General features: G+C 44.7%; 1 protein-coding gene across 13 annotated transcripts in view; it reads left to right on the top strand.

Annotated features, from left to right (window-relative positions):
• Nucleotides 1–19,593, top strand: part of NCOA2 (nuclear receptor coactivator 2) — a 2,606,235-nt gene that overhangs the window by 11,443 nt on the left and 2,575,199 nt on the right. For 2 of the 13 annotated variants that reach the window (XM_069621167.1, XM_069621169.1), the window contains exon 3: nucleotides 13,559–13,744. The exons of the other annotated variants lie outside the window; for them this stretch is intronic. The gene's annotated coding sequence lies outside the window, so the exon portion shown is untranslated. The remainder of the gene's footprint in view (nucleotides 1–13,558; nucleotides 13,745–19,593) is intronic. 13 annotated transcript variants of the gene reach the window in all.

Genomic DNA, 19,593 nt, shown 5'->3' with positions numbered 1-19,593 from the left:
CTCAATGCAGCAAGACCCTTCTTAACCCCACAGAACTGCCTTACCATTGCTAGGGCTACGATTGGTTCAAGATTGGATTATTGCAATGCTCTCCTTGTGGGGTATATCTAGCAAAAACATTGACAAACTCAAGCTGGTCCAGAACAACTCCCTCAGGGCCGCCACAGGATTATCAAAAAAGGATGACATCTCCGACCTAAGAAGACAGGTCCACTGGCTTCCCGTTAAACAGAGGATCATCTTCAATACTTTCCCTCACGCATAAATGCCTCTATGATCTGGCACCCCCCTACCTGGCCCAGCGCATAGCCATGCCAACATCCTGTAGGCCGTCCAGACTGGCCTACACCAACCTGATCTCCATGCCCAAAACCTGCAGAGTGCGTGCAGGTGGCACCAGCTTCCCAGCCATTGCTGCCACACACTGGAACACCTTACCTACGCACCTCAGGGGAATCGACTCTTCACCTAGCCTTCCGTAAAGCCATCAAAACTAGGCTATTTCTCTGATCTGTTAACTCCTAGTACTCACTCTGTACACCCTGAAATATACCCAACTGTACTTTGTGACCTAGCATGTACTATTGAAACCAAGTAACCACGTGTTGTAACCGTAATCTTGCTTATGTACACTTTCATGTAAACGCGCCTCAATGCCTTTGGGCTGTAGTGCGCTCTACAAATGTAAAAAAATAAAATCAATAAAAATTAAGCTAAAAAATGCAGTGTGAGCAAAATGGCACTCCAGTAATTTAAAAGGGGAGGAAAGACAAGTTTATTCAAAATCAACAACACCAACAAGTGATAGGCAGGGCAATCTAGAAAAGGCTTACTACAACTAGGATTCAAGTCAATAGGCCTGGACCAATGTTAATGGTTCAGAGTATTTGCAGAGGATCACACAGTTCAGAGTAGTTCGCGGTTAAGTCTTTGCCAAGATTTCAAAACTAAGTTGGTCGGAGGAAAAGTTATTCAAAAGACTAGAGAAGGACAAGCCTTCGGAGAGACGAAAGATTTCAAACACTCCGACCGCAATCGGATGGAACAGACGACCGGAATTTGAACTACCTTAAATGAAGAAGAATGCTGTAGCTGAGGCGGTTTTTCCTGCAGGCTCGTGATTCCTGAAGCGACTGTCGTGGTGACAAGGAGGAAGACTGGAGGGTCCTGCACTGCCCAGGGAAGAAGCCAGTAGCAGAGCAAAGTGTCAAATAAAAGGTGTGCTCCTTCAAACCCAAACAGGTTCCGTTGCTCCTGGCTATCTGGTTCACTGCAGCGATGCACAACAAATTCGACCAGGAGAGGGAGGCCGGCGTTTGGTGTTTGGCGAGCTGGTTGGTCCCACCAAGCTCAAGGGAAGAAGATTCCTTGCAGATCTTCTGTCGTCGGCGTTTCAGGTGATTCGGACCTGCAGCAGGGCTTCTCCGGGATGTCCAGTAGTTGCAGCAGTCATCTTCCTTCAGCTCCTCGTTGGTTATCTCGTTCCAGTGGTGGCTCTGCCTTCCAAGTCCCAGAGACCTTCCTTTAAGCAATTTTCCGACATTCACACAACCTGGCTGTCAATCACACAGCAGGGTGGCTGTCCTGGCAAGTCAGTCACCTAGCCATCAAGCAAGACTGCCACTTGGGTCTCCAAGGAGACCCTGTGCACGGGGCCTCAAATCCCTCCCTCACATCCTGTCCACCCAGACACTCGGGCGCCTAAGGATGGCTTCCTTGCAGAAGCCCACCAAACAAAGGAGCCAAACTTGGTTTGGTGCGCAGAGTACAACATGAGAAAGACCTTTACAAAAAAGAAATGGCGAATAAACCGACCGGAACCAAATAAAAATCAATGGGGTCAAGCGGGTTAGAGTTTCAGGCTACCACCATAGCCTCTAACTGTACCGAGGCTATTTTCATAGCTCGCGGTAGAATAAAAATGGTAGATACCACTGCCACCAGCCAAATCTTAGAGAAAGGGGAACTAAATAATGTTCCATGAGCAACAGACAAAAAGGGATAACTATTAACCCTTCCGGTACTCTATTGGAAGATGGGTTGTACTGGGTCTGTAAATTTAAAAAGAGAAGTAAAGTCAATGGCAACTTTACATGTTCTTGGAGACGGTTCAGTCCCAGAAAATGGAGTTTAAAGTGGGGAAGTCTAAAAGGACAACCCTGTGTCACTGCACTAAATGTGCTGTGTGACACACAGTAAAAAGACCATGCCTATGGAGTAGGTGAGACTCCATAGTCCATGAGCAGAAAATGTACAACACATAGCAAAAAGACAGGTAAGAGTGGGGGAAAAAAAGGCTCATTCTTACCAGGTGAAAAAATAAATCCTAGAAATCCAGCAAAGCTGCTGAGTCGAGTAAGGGAAATTAGCCATTCTGGAGAATTCTCGGTAACACTAACCCCTGCTCATTTTGGAGTCGCAGGTAGACCTGTATCCTTGACTGTTTTCATTGCACAGCATTGCTCCAAATGTCGGTGTGTCAATCTAACCACCTGTGTCCCAGCAAGAAAAATCCAGTGAAGCACTTGACCCAGTCATGCAGGCAAGTAAGGATTTCTTTTCCCTGTAGAACATTGGTTGAGTAGAAGTGCTGAAGGTTTAAATTGGCCCTGTGTATCCAGGTGTGGTTTTCGCCGCCAATCTGTGGCCTAGTCCAGTGTTAGGGAGAATTGCATGCAGTACCCTCCGGGACCACCACATACAATTAGGACTACAGGTGTAAGCAAAACCAACCTTTGGTATATGTCTACTACAGTTTTTGGTAGCAGGTCTGAGCAGTCAGGCTTATCTCAAGATGGAATGTGAGCTGTAAGGGCTGTTACACAGAGGTCTACAATCACAAGTATTCAAATGGACACACAACGTTTCTTGGTAAAACACTTAGAAATTTATCACACAATCCTTTATAAAGCATTCATTAAAAGGATACAAGTTAAATCACATAAATGTACGACAGTACTGATTACTTAAGCAGTTGAGCTCACCTGAAGTAAGGGCAAAATAGCAGTAAAGTAGGAGTAAAAAGGCATAGGTTAATCCAACGGATATCACAGTGATTCTGAAACGGGGCAAATAGTTCACCAGAGGAGTGGATTCAATTCAATGCAATAGTTTAGGCAAAAGTCAATGGGCTAATGTCTTGTATAGGATAAACCGTTTCTGGTTATTAAACAGTAAAGTCTTCGCCAAAGTTCTCCGAAGTAGTTTGTGGAAGAAAGGTTTGTATGCTGGGTCACAAGATGATTGGGCCTGAAAGTTGCCAATGTTATACACACTTTTGCTGTGAGAGGTAAGTTTTCTCGAGTTTTCACAGTACCTTAAAATGAAGAAAAAGATGCAGCTGAAGACTTCTGTTCCTGGCATTTCCTGCAAATCTCGCTGTTCCTGAGCCTCGGTCGTGGGGACAAGAGGGAGGATGTCGCGACTCCTGCACTGCGACTGGTCACAAAGCTGGCAGACTTTGCAAAGCTTCAGTTCCAGTAGCTGCCCTTCAAGCACACAAGCTGGTGTTCTTCTCCCTGGTTAATCCTAACCAGCTCTGAGAATGGTATCCAGGTGGCTTATGAGTTAATTGGTCCTACCCACTCAAAGGAAGAAGTCGTCCTTGAAGGGGTTTCTCTGTCGAGCTAAACTGGGCGTTTTGGACCTGCAGCAGGGCTTCACCGAGCAAACCAACTGTCCAGGAGTTGCAGCAGCCGTCCTCTTCCAGCTCGTCTTCGGTTCTTTCGTTCCAGTGGTCGACTCTGCCTTCTAAGCCAAGAGACTCGCCTTTTTATTCAGTTCTCTCCCATTCATTCCAGCCTAGCTGTCACTCGCCCAGCAAGTTGGCTGTCCTTGCCAGACAGTCAGCCAGCCAATCACGCCAGAGTGCATTTGGGTCTCCTAGGAGACTTAAGCACATGGAGTTTCGGGCACCTCCCTCACTTCCTGCCCACCCCAGACACTCAGGCGCCAGGGACGTTCTTCGGTCCTGAAGCCTGCCAAAGGCGTAGGAACAAAGGGACTAAACCTGGTTTGGCACGCAGAGACAAATTCTAGAAGGACCTGTCCAAAAAGAAATGGCGAAAAAAGAAGACTGGGACCTGTTTAAACAAAGGAGGCTCAGACGGCATCTTGAAAAACATGGCTCCCGTGATTTTTAGCTGCCGGTGTTCGTGGTCGGAAAAAATCATGGTATATTGTTGTAAAACCACTGCCACCAGCCATTTTGATAGGAAAGGGTAGCATTTGACTGCTACATGAGTTTCTAGACACAGGATTACTAGGTAAACCCTCGAGCACTCTCTTGGAAGGTAGTGTGTGCTGGGTCTAGGAATTTTAAAGACTAGTAAAGTCAATTTTAACTTTACTTTCTCTGGGAAACAGTAGTTTATCCCAGAGAAGGTATTTAAACCTTGGGAGATCCTGAAAGGCTTCCCTGTTTCACTGCACTGAGGGTGCTGTGACACAAAAATGAAAAGATGCTTACAGACTGTTTAGGCTCCATAATCAAAGAACACAAGAATAAAACGCCCTTCAAAATACATGAGAGAGTGGGAAGAAAGGCTCACACACACACTCCAGGTTAAAAAAATCAAAAGTTGCTGGGGGTCTCTTAAGGTGGGGGAAATTAGCACACTTATGAGAATTCTCCCTAACATCCAGGACCACACTTCAACAAAAAATAGGAGCTAGAACTTCATCTGAACTGGGACGTATCAATGTATTTTATTTTTATTTTTTATTTTAATCCAAGCAGCATTTCTGACCCATTTCTGCTGAGCTGCTGAGTTTATTTTTTATTCCCATTTCCCCCCCCCCAAACCCCCCCACAAACACCCCCAAATCTGTTCACATGGTTTCGTTTGGGGGCTTAAATCTTATGTGGTGTTTGTCAATTTAATTATTTTAAAGCTTTTTTTATTAAAATTAATGTGGGGGTTTTCAATGTTTTCGGAGTCGGGTTCCTTTTTTAGATGGAACTTTGGTACGAAGTGAAAATATCTTTTTCACTATACCGATTTTTTGGGGGGGGGCGGTTTAGAAAGACTGCACAGAGCGGTCTTTCTAAATCAAACCATCATACTTGTCAAACCCTTGTCGCACACGTGCGCGCAGGGGCTGACGGGCGCTGTGAGCCCCGGCAAAGTCGTCACAGGAGGCAGAGGTGAGTTTTGGACTGTAGGTGGATGCGTGTGTTGGGTGGGTGCGGAAATTGGGAGTTTGGGGGTCCCACCCACCCCCCGATTGACGAGTTAATGAGTGCGTGGGGTAGGAGGAGGCAGTATGTGATTTCTGCACTTTAAAGCCAGTACAAAAAGGACCGGAAAACAAATCACTTTTTTTATTTTTTTTAAATTTTTTTTTTTTGTGTTCAGCCGCTAAAATTCAGAAATGACACATAGAACTGGATAGTTTCCTAGTGCCCAAAGATGGTAGGAATCTCAAATGAAAAGCGGAAGGAGAGGTGGAAACGGACACAAGAAATGCAAAAACACAGATATGTCTTTATTTTTTTTTATTTTGGGTTCACATGGATCGCAGTTGCTGTTAAGCTGCAGTGTGCCGTTTGTGGCGCTACGTACCAAGCCTGAAGCCAACACTATTAAGGCGGCATTTGGAAACAAAACCTGAGCAAAAACGACCAGGGATTTGTTTGTACGTCAGCTGCAAGACATACACAAGCAAACAGACACTGTTAAAACGTGGCCTCAGTACCTGCAAATGCTTTGGAAGCTTCTTACCACATTATCTGGGGGGGGGGAAGGCCTTTACAGATGCAGAGAGTAATTCTGCCAACAATTCTCGCTGTCAACCGGGTAATGCTAAGTGACGGTGCAGCAGAGAAATACCAAAGTATCCTTATGTCTGATACCACAATTTTCTGCTGCATCCCTAACCTGTCCTCGTCTATCAGTTCAGAATTGATATCGTGCTTGAAATATTGGAGAAATATTTTGTAAACCAATTCATGGCGAAGCAACTGTATCTATAGTCATTGACATTGTTAGCTACTCGTTCCCGCTGCCCAAGGTGGGAGGCGTGTGTTGGTATTTGCTTGGATGGTGCTCCTTCAATGGCTGGTGCAAGAACTGGGTTAAAAGCGAAATGTTGATAGTAGCTCCACATATATTGTGGACACACTGCGTGATCCCCCGGGAAGCTTTGCCTATGTGCAATATGGGGAATGGACTCTCGGAGGTGCTGACTTCTGTTGTAAAGATTGTGCATTTTATTAAGATGCACTGCACAAGAGCCTGTCTGTTTGCCACATTATGTGCAGAAATGGGAGCTGAACATGATGCTTTGTTTACACGGAGGTCGGGTTGCTCTCCAGGGGGAAAGGTTTTAAATTGTGTTTAGGAACTCTGGAACAATGTGAGATGCTTTCTCCTGGGTTTAGACCAGACAAAAGAAGAGCCTCTGTGTGATTCACACTGGCTTGTACTATTGGCTTACTATGGCGACCTCTTTGAAAAGCAACATTTTCTAAACCACTCCATGCAAAGCACAGAAAAGAAACCACATCAATGGCTATGAACTAAAAATGTCAGCCTTCAAGAAGAAGTTGGAGTTTTTGAGGAGGAGGGTTTAAGTCTGTATTCCGAATGTGTTTTCATTATTAGCAGATGCTCTTGAGGAGGCAGAGTATGATCTTTTCATCTTTTGCTGAACTAATGGGAAACCATCTGGGAATCACACTCAAAAGTACTTTCCAGAGGACAATTGTAGCATCAATGACTACGTGGTTCAGCCTTTCCTAGCAGACATAGGGGCCCGCCCACCTCCCAATACACCTCAAGGAGGAACTAATGGAACTTCAAAGTGGCTGCCTAATGCAGAGTCAATTCAAAAAATTGTCCTTGGGTGGATTTTGGCAAAATGCAGTTTCCTACTCTCTCTAAATGCACTGTCAATGTACTGTTAACTTTCAGCACCTCATACCTTTTGCGGCCCTAAAGACTAAATATCGGTCAAAGCTGGAAGAAAACCTGTAGTTGGCTATTGCAAAAATGTAACCCAATAGTGGTGGCTGGCTGCTGAAAGGCAAGCCCACCCTTCACACTAATTCTCCAGTATGCCACTGTCCAACTTGCAAGTGACTGCATTGATAGTAATCAAGTTTTTGTACTTGAGTATGTCCTACATTAAAGTATGAAATAAATATCCAACTACCTTTAGTCAAGTCCCCTGTAACAAAAAATTCAGAATGCTGCGTTTACAAATATTTGCCCTCTAATTTGATTTATTGCAAGCAATGATTTTGAAAGAATGTTTGGCACCCCCACCTCCATTTGGCACCATTCTACACTAGATAAACATTTTGGAGTCCATGTGTATAGAGGGGCCCAAGCCAGGTACCTTTTTCTTATGGAGGGCTCGGGGTCAAAAAAGTTTGAAGACCACTGCCTGTAGAGTGACTATTTTGTTATCAAGAAAATGTATTATTATTTATTTATTTTTTTTAAAAGGCCAAAAAACCTAATTGCTATCTCGCTGGCACCGCTATATGTAAACCTATATTTTGATTGCTAGTTTGGATGAGCACTTATCCTCCCTGGTCCATAGGGGACAGTGCACATGTGGGCTTAAACGGCAGAAGCTTAATGTATTAAACCCTTGCAACATCCCTGGTTGCTTTAAAGTGGTCCATTATCCACATGCTTGCTGTGCCCTTGTGTGCGACGTTGCTATGTGTCTGGTAGGGTGCATATACAACTGCCCGCACCTTAAGTGGGTCTGAGCAAAATCATTGCAGTTCTTTACTGTGAAGGAAAGAGTTGCATGGACCCAGCGATATTCAAGATTTGACTCTTGTCGTCTGCTTAAGAACATTGCAGTGTCCCATAGCCCCGGTGAGAATGTGACTATTGCAGTGGTCTCCAAACAGTTGATCGCAAGCTACGAGTAGCTCACCAGAGCCTTTAAAGTTGCTCGTGCTCGAGTTACAGGAAGAAAGCAGAATGATGCCAGGAAGTGCTCTGACCAATCACAGGCGTGCAACTCTCTATAGCATATAGATTGCACCTTGTGTTTGGCCAGAGCACGTTCCTTGCTGTGAGCTGTGCTCCTATTGGCCACAGTGGTTTCTTTGTGCTTGCCCGGGCTTTTTTCTTTAAAAAGCACCATGGCGCCTTGCATCGTTTTTGGTTGTGTTTTTGGAGGTGGCTGGGGCTTGGATTGCAGGAGCGAGCCGACAGTGGCATTCCAGGAAACCACGTGTCTTGCTGAGGTAAGTTGGGTTGGGTGGATCGGTGGAAGTATTTTTTTTTTTTCTTTTTGTTTCTGCAGAGCCACTACAGCCCCTGTGCGCACATCTGTTGCGTGTGCTGTCAGAGGGTCGGGCGGCTCGGCAGAACAAAGCCCGGGGTGAAATGGAGACATTCAGCTATGATGCTTAATGTCTCCGCTTCACCCTGGGCCCAATTGCAAGCATGTGAGCTACTTTTAGGTGACAGGGCTCTGGCGAGCAAGCCCCCTCGAGACTTCCTAACCAGAGCCCTGCCGTTTCTAATAGTAACTCATATGACTGTAAGTCAGCCCAGGGTGAAGCGGAAACATTCCGGAAACATTCAGCATGATGGCTGCATGCCTCCGTTTTGACCCTGGGCTCATTTGTAGTCATGTAAGCTATTTTTAGAAGGCAGGGCTCTTGCGAGGAAGCCCCCTTGGGACTTCCTTGCCAGAGCCCTGCCGTTTAGAATAGTAGCTGCAGTCTTGTTGGTCCCAGGCTCTTCTTTTGGTGGATCATCCTCTGAAGAGAATTTCTTGCGTTTGGTGTGCAGTAGGCCACTGGAATGTGAATGTGCAGGTACACTATTCCACTCAGCAGTGGAAATGGGGGGGGGGGGTGTAAAGAGGGATCCCACAAAGGCCAGTGTGGGGCGGAGTTGGCATTTGAACTCCACTCAAAGGAAATGTTCAAAATAGAAGTTTTAAAATGTGGCAACTTCTTTCATGCTGCCTCTTTCCCAACTCCACACTGTATCAGTTGCACTTTAAATCCCTTTCCTGGCTGGGGTGTGCCCAAAATACAGTTGGTAATACAGCGATTTTGAGTATATTAAGGGATACATAGACACACTCTACAGTAGAAGGTTACCAGGGTAGCTCAGTGGGTTGAGAGACTGTTGCCAAGATTTTAAATATTAAACTGCTTGTTAATTGTATGACTTTTGTTATTCCTATAAAATGTGTTTGGCCAGGGCATGGTTTGGGCTGGTCGCTTGCTTATATTCAGAGCAGAGGTTGGGGTATATCTGCCCCTGTAGTGATATCAAAAGTTGACGCCCATGATGAACCCACAGTTTAATTTCCAATAACTGCTGTCAGCACAACAGAAGCATTTATATGTGATTAAGCAGTTTTTCAAGCACATAACATCTTTATAAATGACTAGGCATAGGTGCATGCAAAAATGAGTTGGCGAGAGTGCACAGCTTATTTGTATCGTTTTCTGCTATATTATTGTCTTTCAGGCTTTAATTTGCAGATAATTAGTAGGTTGCAGCCCACTATAAAGTGCCACTGTGTAGGGCACTCAAGTAAACTAAAGAGAGAAAAAGACCTAGGCTAGTTAGCCTTCGGTGTGGGCCGCACACCGTTAATGCCCACTATGGGTTAAACAAGTTACTTGTATTTTGGTGTTCATTTAGAGCAAAATTCAACATATATCAAATGTTTATCAAGGAAATATTTATTTATTTCAAAAACAGCCTTGTAGTAACTGGTTCACTTCACCAATTAGGCTAGTACTGAGACTCAGGCAAACAATAACCCTATGGCTAATGCATTTCGGAACAATTCCTTCCTCAGAGCCGGGTTATATATATACTATAGACATAATACAATATAATAATCCATTACCGATAAAAACAGAAAGTTAGCATGTATCAAATTATTCAATTGGAAAACAATTATCAGATTGGACAGAGCGCCCACAGTTAAAAACGGGCAAAGATACACAGACAATTTAACGAAAAAGAGAGAGAAAAAAAGAGAGACGGTATACTAAGTTCATTTGCATTGCATCGGCTCCATAAGCAAACATTAGCCCCACCAGAAGTGATTCGGAATGTGTTATTTTATGTGCACTATAAACATGCTCATTAGGTGGTTTAACATGTTAAGTGCATTATCACGTGACACTATGCATGAGTGTGAAACTGTAATCCCTACTGTTCAAGCAGAGGAGTATATTCTAAATGTAGACCGCTCTTTGTAAAGTAGACAGCTATTTTCATGTGTGCATATAATCACAAGTGCTTACGTAATAGCATGTGTGTACTACTTGCTCTCATCTTGAACATTACAACTATGTGTTGTAACCTATATGTGAACAGGTATGATCACTAACCTGTATTCACTCTTAGTCCCGTGGCTTGAATGAGAAACCTCTTCAGTACGCTAACTGGCGTGCACTATAAACAATAAGTGCTACGCGTAGTATGAAATCTCAATAGGATCACTGTCACTATAAAACGTGACGCATGGGCATATAGTTCAAGCAAAGTAGATATCGCTGTAAATCTTACCTCTTGTAACACTACTGAGCGCGTACTGTTGTTGCTGGCGCGAGCTGCGAAAGTCAGCCGCAGTTTGTGGCGTTGCTAAGGCAACGTTTGGTACACTAATGGCCGCACGCGTGCTGTCGCGTCAGCCATATTGGTAGGGGGAAAGCAGTCAGTGACTGCAGAACGTTCTGGATATGAGCCCCTCGGGCACACGGAAGTGCCCGCTGTGCTCATATGTTGACTCTGCTATCAGGCAATTAAGTATAAAACTTAATATACAAATAAAAGGCATCGACATGTGATGTGTGCTGCTGCTAAAACTAAATGGTATTCAACCTGGTGATCAAGAATACCCAAGTCTTTTGTCTTCAAGAAATAGTTAATATTCGTATGCACTGCTCAAATATGTGTAATGTTCAAATAGATCAATTGTGTGTTAATTAAAATGTACGGTGTGTAGAGAGGTCGTACAAATCTCAATCGTGAGAATCTAATACCCAGTTCCAGTACAACACATTGTTATAACAATCCACTATATCTAAAGGCTCTGTATTGTGAACCGTTCTCCTGAAATCTAATAAATAGTATCAGGCTAATAATTAGCTCTGCAAAAAATGTTCCCATGTGCAATGTTGCGGATCATCCAACAAAAGGCAGAAGACGTATAATTTTCATCAAGGGTGGGAGACCGATTTTCTTTTTCGCAAGCGTAAAGGGGAAGTGTGTGTTTAATGTGCACTGCCAAGTTGCATTGGTAAAAGAGTAATGTCGAAAGGCATTTTGGGACAATGCATACAAATTATGAAAAGAACTTTCCTAAAGGAAGCCGTCTGCGATCCCAAAAGTGAGCTGAACTAAAAGCTGCCCTGCAGATACAACAATCATTTTTTACCCAACCAGCAAAGAAAGCAAATGCTGCAACAGAGGCATCCTTCAAAGTTGCGCATTATTTGGCAAAACAGAAATGCACTTTTACAGATGGTGCAGTTGTGAAAGGTGCAATGGCTCTCGTGTCTGAGTCAGTTTTAAAAGATTTTATAGAGGGCACAATGCTTGTAATTTTCAATAAGTTGCCCAGACAGCTGCATGCCAGTGCAGACACCCGCTGGCATAGATTTCCCTTGTGTGGGGATTGTTGATGTGTGGCTTGTGGGAAGCGTGTGTGACTTTCGCAGCATTTTTAATATTGCTTCATTCTTTCTGAAGCAGTGTGCCAAGTGCAAAATTTTGTTTGACTAGCATGGAGGCTGGCTAAGTTTTGAAGGGTGTGGCAGACTGTTTGAGCTGCTGTGTGCTGCACACACTGCCAGTTGTAGTCTCAGGCTGGGGATGGTTGTAACGCCCTGATGAATGAGTTCTTCGATTCCTGCATTCCTCCTTCTGGTGGCACAGGGTGCTTTGGGCTTAGATTTGTTGTTGTGATTCTGCGCACAGTGAATGGTTGCAAATATTGGCCATCCAAACTCTCATGAAGAAGGGAGAGAAAAAGACTCCTCTAACCAACAGTGGACAGATGCCCCACCCCCCCCCCCCCCACCCTCCCCGCCCTCATCTATTTATTTCTCCTAACAATGCTTGCAACCAGATTATTGCTTTCACTTAAGCCATTGAACACCAGCCAGCTAAAAAAAAGTGCCATGTCCAGCAACTGAATTTGTATAATGAGAAAAGTGTACAGGGCAGGTGCTCTGTGAAGTTCAAGGTCAGAGCACCCCTAAAGAGGTTCTGTAAAGCTGCCCCCCCTAAAAAGTGAACTGTTCGGCATTCAAAGACTCATTTTGTATTGTAATGCTTTTGAATATTGTTTCACTGCTGGAAGTTACGGATGCTATACCCGTGAGGCAGAGCTTTTTACGCCATTTATTTTAAAGAACACGCAAATGGCATGTTTACCTCCTTTTTCCATTGCCTTTTTGGTTCACAGTAGGGCTAGTTGTGCCAGCCTTTATGTCTTTATGTGCAGGGGACCGTGTTCTAATCCCCCCCGCCCCCCAGCCCCTCCCATTACTCATGCTCTACTCCATCTAAGTTTAGTTTGTTCAACACTTTGGGGAAATCGCTACATGATTTAATATATACAAATGTAAGTTTCAGGGACTAGGGATTATTGCATGTTCTAGTTATAATTGTGTCACATTCTCTATATAGGTTGATGAGGTTCCCGGAGGGATTTTATTGCCCCTTCAATGCCGTTTTATTTTTATTTTTTTCTTTCCAACCACTTGACCTCAGCAGTTCATGGAAGATAGTTTGCTTGTAAATTTTATTGAATGCTTGCTAGGGATAGTGATCCCTATCATTAATTTTGAAAATATCTTTTTTGATCATTGTTTATGATGATCTGGGGTGAATGCTTTTTATGTTTTTTCTTCTCTAACGATGGGACCAGTTCATTCTCATTAGATGAAGTTGAGCTATTTTCATGCTTGTCTGCATTTTTAAGCAGCATTCTGTATCAGAGGACTGGCGCGGTGGCGGGAGTTTTCTGACCTGAGCGTGAAAGAGTGCTGTTAATTGCTTTGCTATTTGAAAGCGGTAGGTCACTTTATTTGTATGGGAGGAGACATCTGACTCTTCTGGAGGATAGTGTCTGGCTCATATTAGCAAAGGCCTTCCTGCTAAGGTGTAATAGTGACTTTTTTTTCCCCAGTAAAAATCACTTTGGTCGTGGGTTCTGTCCCTGCATACCCTCCTATTTCCTGTACATTTTGCTCTCTGCTCTCTATGGTTGATATGTACGTTTAAGAAACTGAAACAGGTGCTTGTCTTTTTTAAAGGACACACACAAAATGACGGCAGCATTTAGGTACAAGAGCTCTGCAGTTAAGAACGTATTGCCTCTCCGGAACACCCACCTCTAATTTTGCGAACAGATGCAACTAGTTAAAGCCACAATGGGTGGAAGTCTTGGAAGAAGTTAACCAAGCACCAATCACTCATAAATCGGGACACTTCAGGCAGGAACATCCATAGCAAGCCCACTATATATTAATGGTTTTGGGTACAGACCTGGTTCACAAATACTTGGCGCATACTAAATTTACTTTTTTTATTTCTTCTTTTAGACAATAACTCAAATCATGGCACTCTTTTTGATTCCGACAATTCTCTGCATTTGAAAGGATGGGGAATTTGAGCCTTTGCAATTCCTGGTGAAGTTAATTGTAAATTGCTGATAGAGGGTATCGATGAAAGTAGAAGAGAAATACGTGAAGAAAAGGATTTCAAGGCAGTCATACTTTTGTAGTTAGGTAAGCAATTTTTTTTTTTTTTTGGTTCATCTATTTGATGTTTGGGGGAGGAGGGTACATATGACATCCCTATGCGGAGTCGTTCCCTTTTTTTCATACATTCAGAAGAATGCACCCCAATGCCCACCTCATTTACAGCATCTGTGTCCTCTAGAGTAACTCTCTAAAGTATAGATGGTGTATTGATTTTTCTTGTTATTGGCAAAGTGCTATGGGTTGAATGCCCTCGGGGACCGTAGTCCAGGTCAGAGTATGTTTGCAGCTAGGACAGAGAATGGATTGGTATTGGCGAATCACACTCTACCTCCTTTAAAGTTAGGTATACAGTCTTTTAGAATTAAAGTAAAACAATATTGGGTTATTCATCTGTAGGTGAATTTATTCCCATAAAGTCAGCCGACACATGTTTCGACCTTAGCTGTCTTCAAGGCCTTGAAATTGAACACTTGGTATGGTGACCAGGTTTGGAAGTTGATTGAAAATATCTTGAAACATTTTTCTGATGGTACTTTATGATAAAGGGTTGAGTCCCGAGAGACCTGTCAATGGCTGGCGCGTTGTGCTAAAAGTCTTTAGTTGTGCTTGTACATCCTGGATTGGTTCCCCAAATCGAAATTCCTAAACTATCTTATTTATTTATTTATTTTAAATTTCTTTTTTAACCTTCGATGCAATCCTGAAAGGTTAGTCCACAGGTTGGGGAACCAATCTAGGATGTCCCAAGGCAGAGCGCGATTCGCAAATACTAATCAGATTTCTATCCTATTCATTCAAGGTCTTTATATGTAAACCATGTGGAATTGGTGACACAGCTCGTCGCTATTTATAAATTATAGTGGTCACAACGCACTCTCAAGGGTATGTACCCATACACACTTTTAAGTGTGCAGCTACACTGAATTGTGGGTAGCTGCATGGGGAGGGAGGAAAAGCGCCAAGGAGAGCAAGAATAAGCAAAACTCCAAGGGGGCGGATAGGATCGCGCTTAAGGGGAGTCGCCCCAGTGTACAGCTCAGGCAAAATGTTTGTTGTATTGGTAGTCGCATTATGAAGTTTCAACTTGCCTTTTTCATACCCGCAGCCAAGAAACAGTATTAAGACACAGGAAACATTTGATGAAATAACGAAAAGCTATAATTGAGGCTTTAAAAAGAAAGGTAGAGGAGAAAAAGCAGCTACTTCTGGAATCTGGAAAAAGAAGATGCAGTGAAAAAAGAGAATTTATTTTGTAAAAGCTGATGGCTGAAAACTGACTATTCCAAAATGTATTAATGGCTGTTCACAAAAGCTGGAAAACCTAAGTCTTTTGGCAGGGATGGCTAGTGTTCATCATTCCTCCTACATTCCTTCCTCAGAACCTGCCTCTTACTTCACCTGGAAAATTGATAGACACAGCATTAAATCTGCAAATGTCTGTGTAATGTTGCAGTTCCTGGAGATGTAGCTGTGCAACAACTGTAAAATATTGGACTATAAAGTAACCCGTCAATTGTAAGCTACAAAAGTTTTGTCGGACAGATCTAATTTGACAAGCTGAACTCTATCACCACGTCTTCTTAACAGTATGTTCTTGTTGCAGTAGGACGGTCATGCCTGTTTGGACAATGAAGTGACACCTACAAATTACCACACACCTGCGCAATCTTTCAGATTATGGTTTTAAAAAAAAAACAATGGCATTGTAACATCCCCACAACTGAGTTTGCTTGCTACGTCAGCCCCTGCTACTAATCTACTATGTAATTGTAGCGCACATGCTGCTCTGTGAAACTGAAGATGCAAGTGCTCTTGTGTGCAGAACTAATATAGTTGATCTGGTGAATTTGTAGGTGGGTGCCAACTTGAAAATGGTACATGTTTTTGGTGCTATTGGATTTCTGTTGGGGGTCAGCTAATGTTTTCTTGGATGTGGTGAATGGTCGAACTAATTGCTAGCTGCTCAGTGATATTGGGTGAACTGATCGGCAATCTTGTCATCATGCAGGTAGGACGGATTCTGTTTAGGTCACTGAAGGTGTTTATTTTAGTGCAGTGATTTGTAATTGTGGGAGTTTATTGGGTGTGATGCCATGTTAGCTAGAGGTGAGATATGAAATGAGGGCGTTCTGAGGTTGGTTCGTGACATTGTGGGGTGGATTTGTAGTTTTGTTTCTGATGTTTGTTAATCTGCTTAGAATCACATGCTGTGCATAGTCCGACATCCAGTGGTCACTGCAGAGTATTGCATTTTGTTTTTCGTAGTCGAAAAGGGGACGTCGACAAGGCGTGTCTGTAACACTATCCCTGTAGTGACGTGCAGTGTACTCACAATCCCTCGCGCGTCGAGGTCCCTCAGATTGTTTTTTTCCGCCCAGATATTGGTCGCCTTTACGCGGAGCTCCTCGAGAGACATTGCAAATATTCACTCGACCATTTGGTCATTATTTAAATATTCACTCGACCATTGGTCATTATTTAACTTTACCTTGCGTTAGGTTCCTCCTTCGACAAAGCTGTTCTCTGCCGACAAGATCTTCGACGGCTGTGCCTTCGACGGAGGAGATCCTTTGGCGTCGCCGAACACGTGGCCTGGCCTCGCCGGCCTCCAACAGTAGGGAGAGTAGGGTTGTGGGACATTTCTTGCTTCTCTTTAAGAATGCCTTTCTCTTTCCTCAACTTTTCCTTTGGGGTTGTTATCACGTCTGATCGTTTCCTCAGCTATGGAGAGGACACCATTTAGGTTTTACCCGCGCTGCAAGGGCAAATTCACCTGGAAAGACGAGCACAAATGGTGCAACCGTTGCTTGCCCCTCGACCACAAAGAAGACGGTTGTGCGGCCTGTAAGCTTCTTAAGCCTAAGACTTTAAAGGACCGCAGGGTCAAGAGGTGGGCAGCTTACGCCATGTCTAGGTCCGATTCCTCACCCGCCGCCGAAAGTGACGAGGAAAGTGATAACCCGTCCTCCGCTTCGGAGGTTGTACGCCCCTCTAGGGAGCGGTCACGCGCCTCGTCGTCTGTCCCCGGCCCCGACAAGCTCGTCTCACGCCCTGCTTATGGGGATGAACACTCCGGTGACACTGACGCACACAAGCATTCACATAAGCGCACGACCCACGGCTCTTCCTCATCAAAGACGAAGAAAGCATTAGCGCCAACGGAGACGCAGGTCCTACCGGCGGCCTCCACAGACCGTAAGGGTCCAAAGCCCCCCTCGCAACTGCAGACGCACCAGCGACTGGGCTACCCCCAGATAAGGGCGCTATCACCAAACCGCCAGACGACGTGCCCCATCAGCGAGCGCCCGTCGCGACACCTGTAACATCGACGCCAGAGGAACCCTCGACAGACCATTTAGTCGGCGAGAGCCTGTCGCGTATTGTTTCCACCAATAGCCAGAGACGGACGGCGAAAGAGATGCCGAATACAGCTTGCAAGGCCAGGGAAACGCTGAAAGGGGCGAAAGGAAGGCAGGAACTGCCACCTCCGTCGAAAGGGACTCTTAGCCTACTAGAAGGCTTCTCAGAAGGTGATGGGAGTTTATCCTCGACGTTATGGGATAGTCAAAGCGTTTACAGGCCGAAAGCCTTCCCTTTTCCTCCCAGACCGCTCTGGGATACCACAAGGGACCTTGGAGAGACTCCAGCTTTGTATGGACAAAATGGAGAGTTTTATGTGTACTCCATACCTACCCCCACCCAAAGGACCAAGAGAGGGGCCTCAGGAGGATCCTAGGGCTAAATACCCTAGGCTGTTTAACCCCCCCCAGGAAGGATTTAGAGTTATATGACCTCACTGAAGAGGACTCCCACTTTCATGAAGATGAGAAGTTCTTAACTAACGAACAAGAGCAAAACCTAGACCAGGAAGGTTTCACGGATAACCCAGACATGGGTGGTGGGGGCTTTAAAGAAGACCCAGAAGAAGGTGCTTCACAGCCCTGGCAGTCCCCATCAGCGTCTACAGACCCTGATGCCCTAAACCTTCCCCCTCCCCCCCAAAGACTCACCAATCAGGAATACGTCACCTATAGACGATCAACCTACCTTCAATGCACTACTACGCAAAGCAGCAGCGCATTTCGAAATCGAGACTGGGGAAATTTCTCCTGACATAGACTTTGTGGAAAAGATCATCAGGGAGAAACCCCCTGTCAGTCAAACCATTCCCCTCCTTGCCTCAGTAAAGAGACAAATCATTCCTTTGCTATCTACACCCGCATTGGTCAGAGGGGTCAACCCAAGGATAGAAAAATATAGTCCCTCTCCATCAGACCCGTTATACACCAGGGGCCACTCTGTACCAGACTCCTTCGTAGTAACAAATACAAGAAAGAGGGCAGGTCTCCCGCTATCAACCAGCAAGGCACCACCAGATAAAGAAGGTAAAAAGCTGTATGCCCTAGGTAAAAGGATTACAGCCTCGGCAGCCTTTTCCAACAGGATTTCAAACAACTCCTTACTGGCAAGTTGTGCAGATGCCCAATGGCGCAAACTACGCAAAGACATCAAGGAGGTACCTGAACCCCTAAGAACTCGGCTTCTGGCCACGGTTACTGAGGGAACCTTAGTCAACCAGAGCATCATTAAGAATACTCTAGATGCTGCAGAAATGGCTGGCCGTTCCCTAGTCCAAGGAATCCTCCTCAAACGTAATGTCTGGATACGTAATTCAGGGTTTAAACCCGAACACAAGCATCTCTCATTAACAAACCAATAGAGGATGCCAACCTCTTTGGGAAGGCGGTGGATGATGCACTAGAGACTGCAAAAAAGGATTTTGACACCATTAAGACCCTAGATCAAATTTCAAGGCCTCCCAACAAGCGAGGTTATGGAAACGCCAGCAACAACATCAACAGCAGCAATACTCTGCAGGCAACTGGTCCTCGAATCAAGGAACCAGTGGACAATACACCCAGAGAGGACCGCGTCGTGGCAAGAGAAGAGGTCGGGGTCCCACCCGTAGAGGTTCCCAAGCCATCAACACCAAATGACCCGAAGATTCGGGTCCCCTCCCATGCATCGCCGGTCGGGGGCCGGTTAACATCCTTTCTTCCAGCATGGGAGGGAATAACATCAGACCACTGGGTACTCTCAACCATAGCCCGCAGCTACTGTATAGAATTCAACCGCTCCCCGAGGCCAAGGGGACGACGCCTGTCACCAGAGCACCTCGCCATCCTTCTTCAAGAAGTGGACCAGCTACTAGAAAAAGGTTGTGCCTCTATCACAGGTAACGGAAGGTATTTATTCAGTGTACTTCCTTGTACCCAAAAAGGACTTTACCATGCGCCCTGTACTAGATCTGCGCCCAGCGAACAAATTTGTAAAACCTCAAAAATTTCATATGGTGACATTACAGGAAGTAATCCCCCTGTTTCTCAAGGGGATTACATGACAACACTGGACATGAAAGATGCATACTTTGATATTTTAATGTTGCCAGCGCACAAAAAATACCTGAGGCTCATGATAGAGGGCAAACACTACCAGTTCAGAGTGCTACCCTTCGGCATAGCGTCAGCGCCGAGGGTATTCACGAAAGTACTGGCAGTGGCAGTGGCCCACCTGCGCAGGTTGTCCATCCCAGTATACCCTTACCTCGACGATTGGCTCATAACAGGGGATTCTTACGAGACATGCTTCTCATGCTTCTCAAATACCCAAAAGACTGTACACCTTTTGTTCCAACCATCAGAAATGCTTTTACGGTAAGTAATGCATTGTCATACTAAATCAGCAAACCTTAGTTAATTACATTTGAGTGCTCTAGCAAAGAAGGCAAGTAACGGCTGCAAATTCCGTGTTTTCCAGTACACTATTTATTAGTCTAACCCTATAGTAATACCACCCATTTTACACACAAGGAA

The sequence above is a fragment of the Ambystoma mexicanum genome, chromosome 5q (assembly GCF_040938575.1).
Source record: "Ambystoma mexicanum isolate Mex_15411 chromosome 5q, UKY_AmexF1_1, whole genome shotgun sequence".
In the NCBI taxonomy this organism is placed as follows: domain Eukaryota; kingdom Metazoa; phylum Chordata; class Amphibia; order Caudata; family Ambystomatidae; genus Ambystoma; species Ambystoma mexicanum.
Note: the sequence above shows the minus strand (reverse complement) of the source record. Positions and strands in the feature narration are given on the sequence as shown.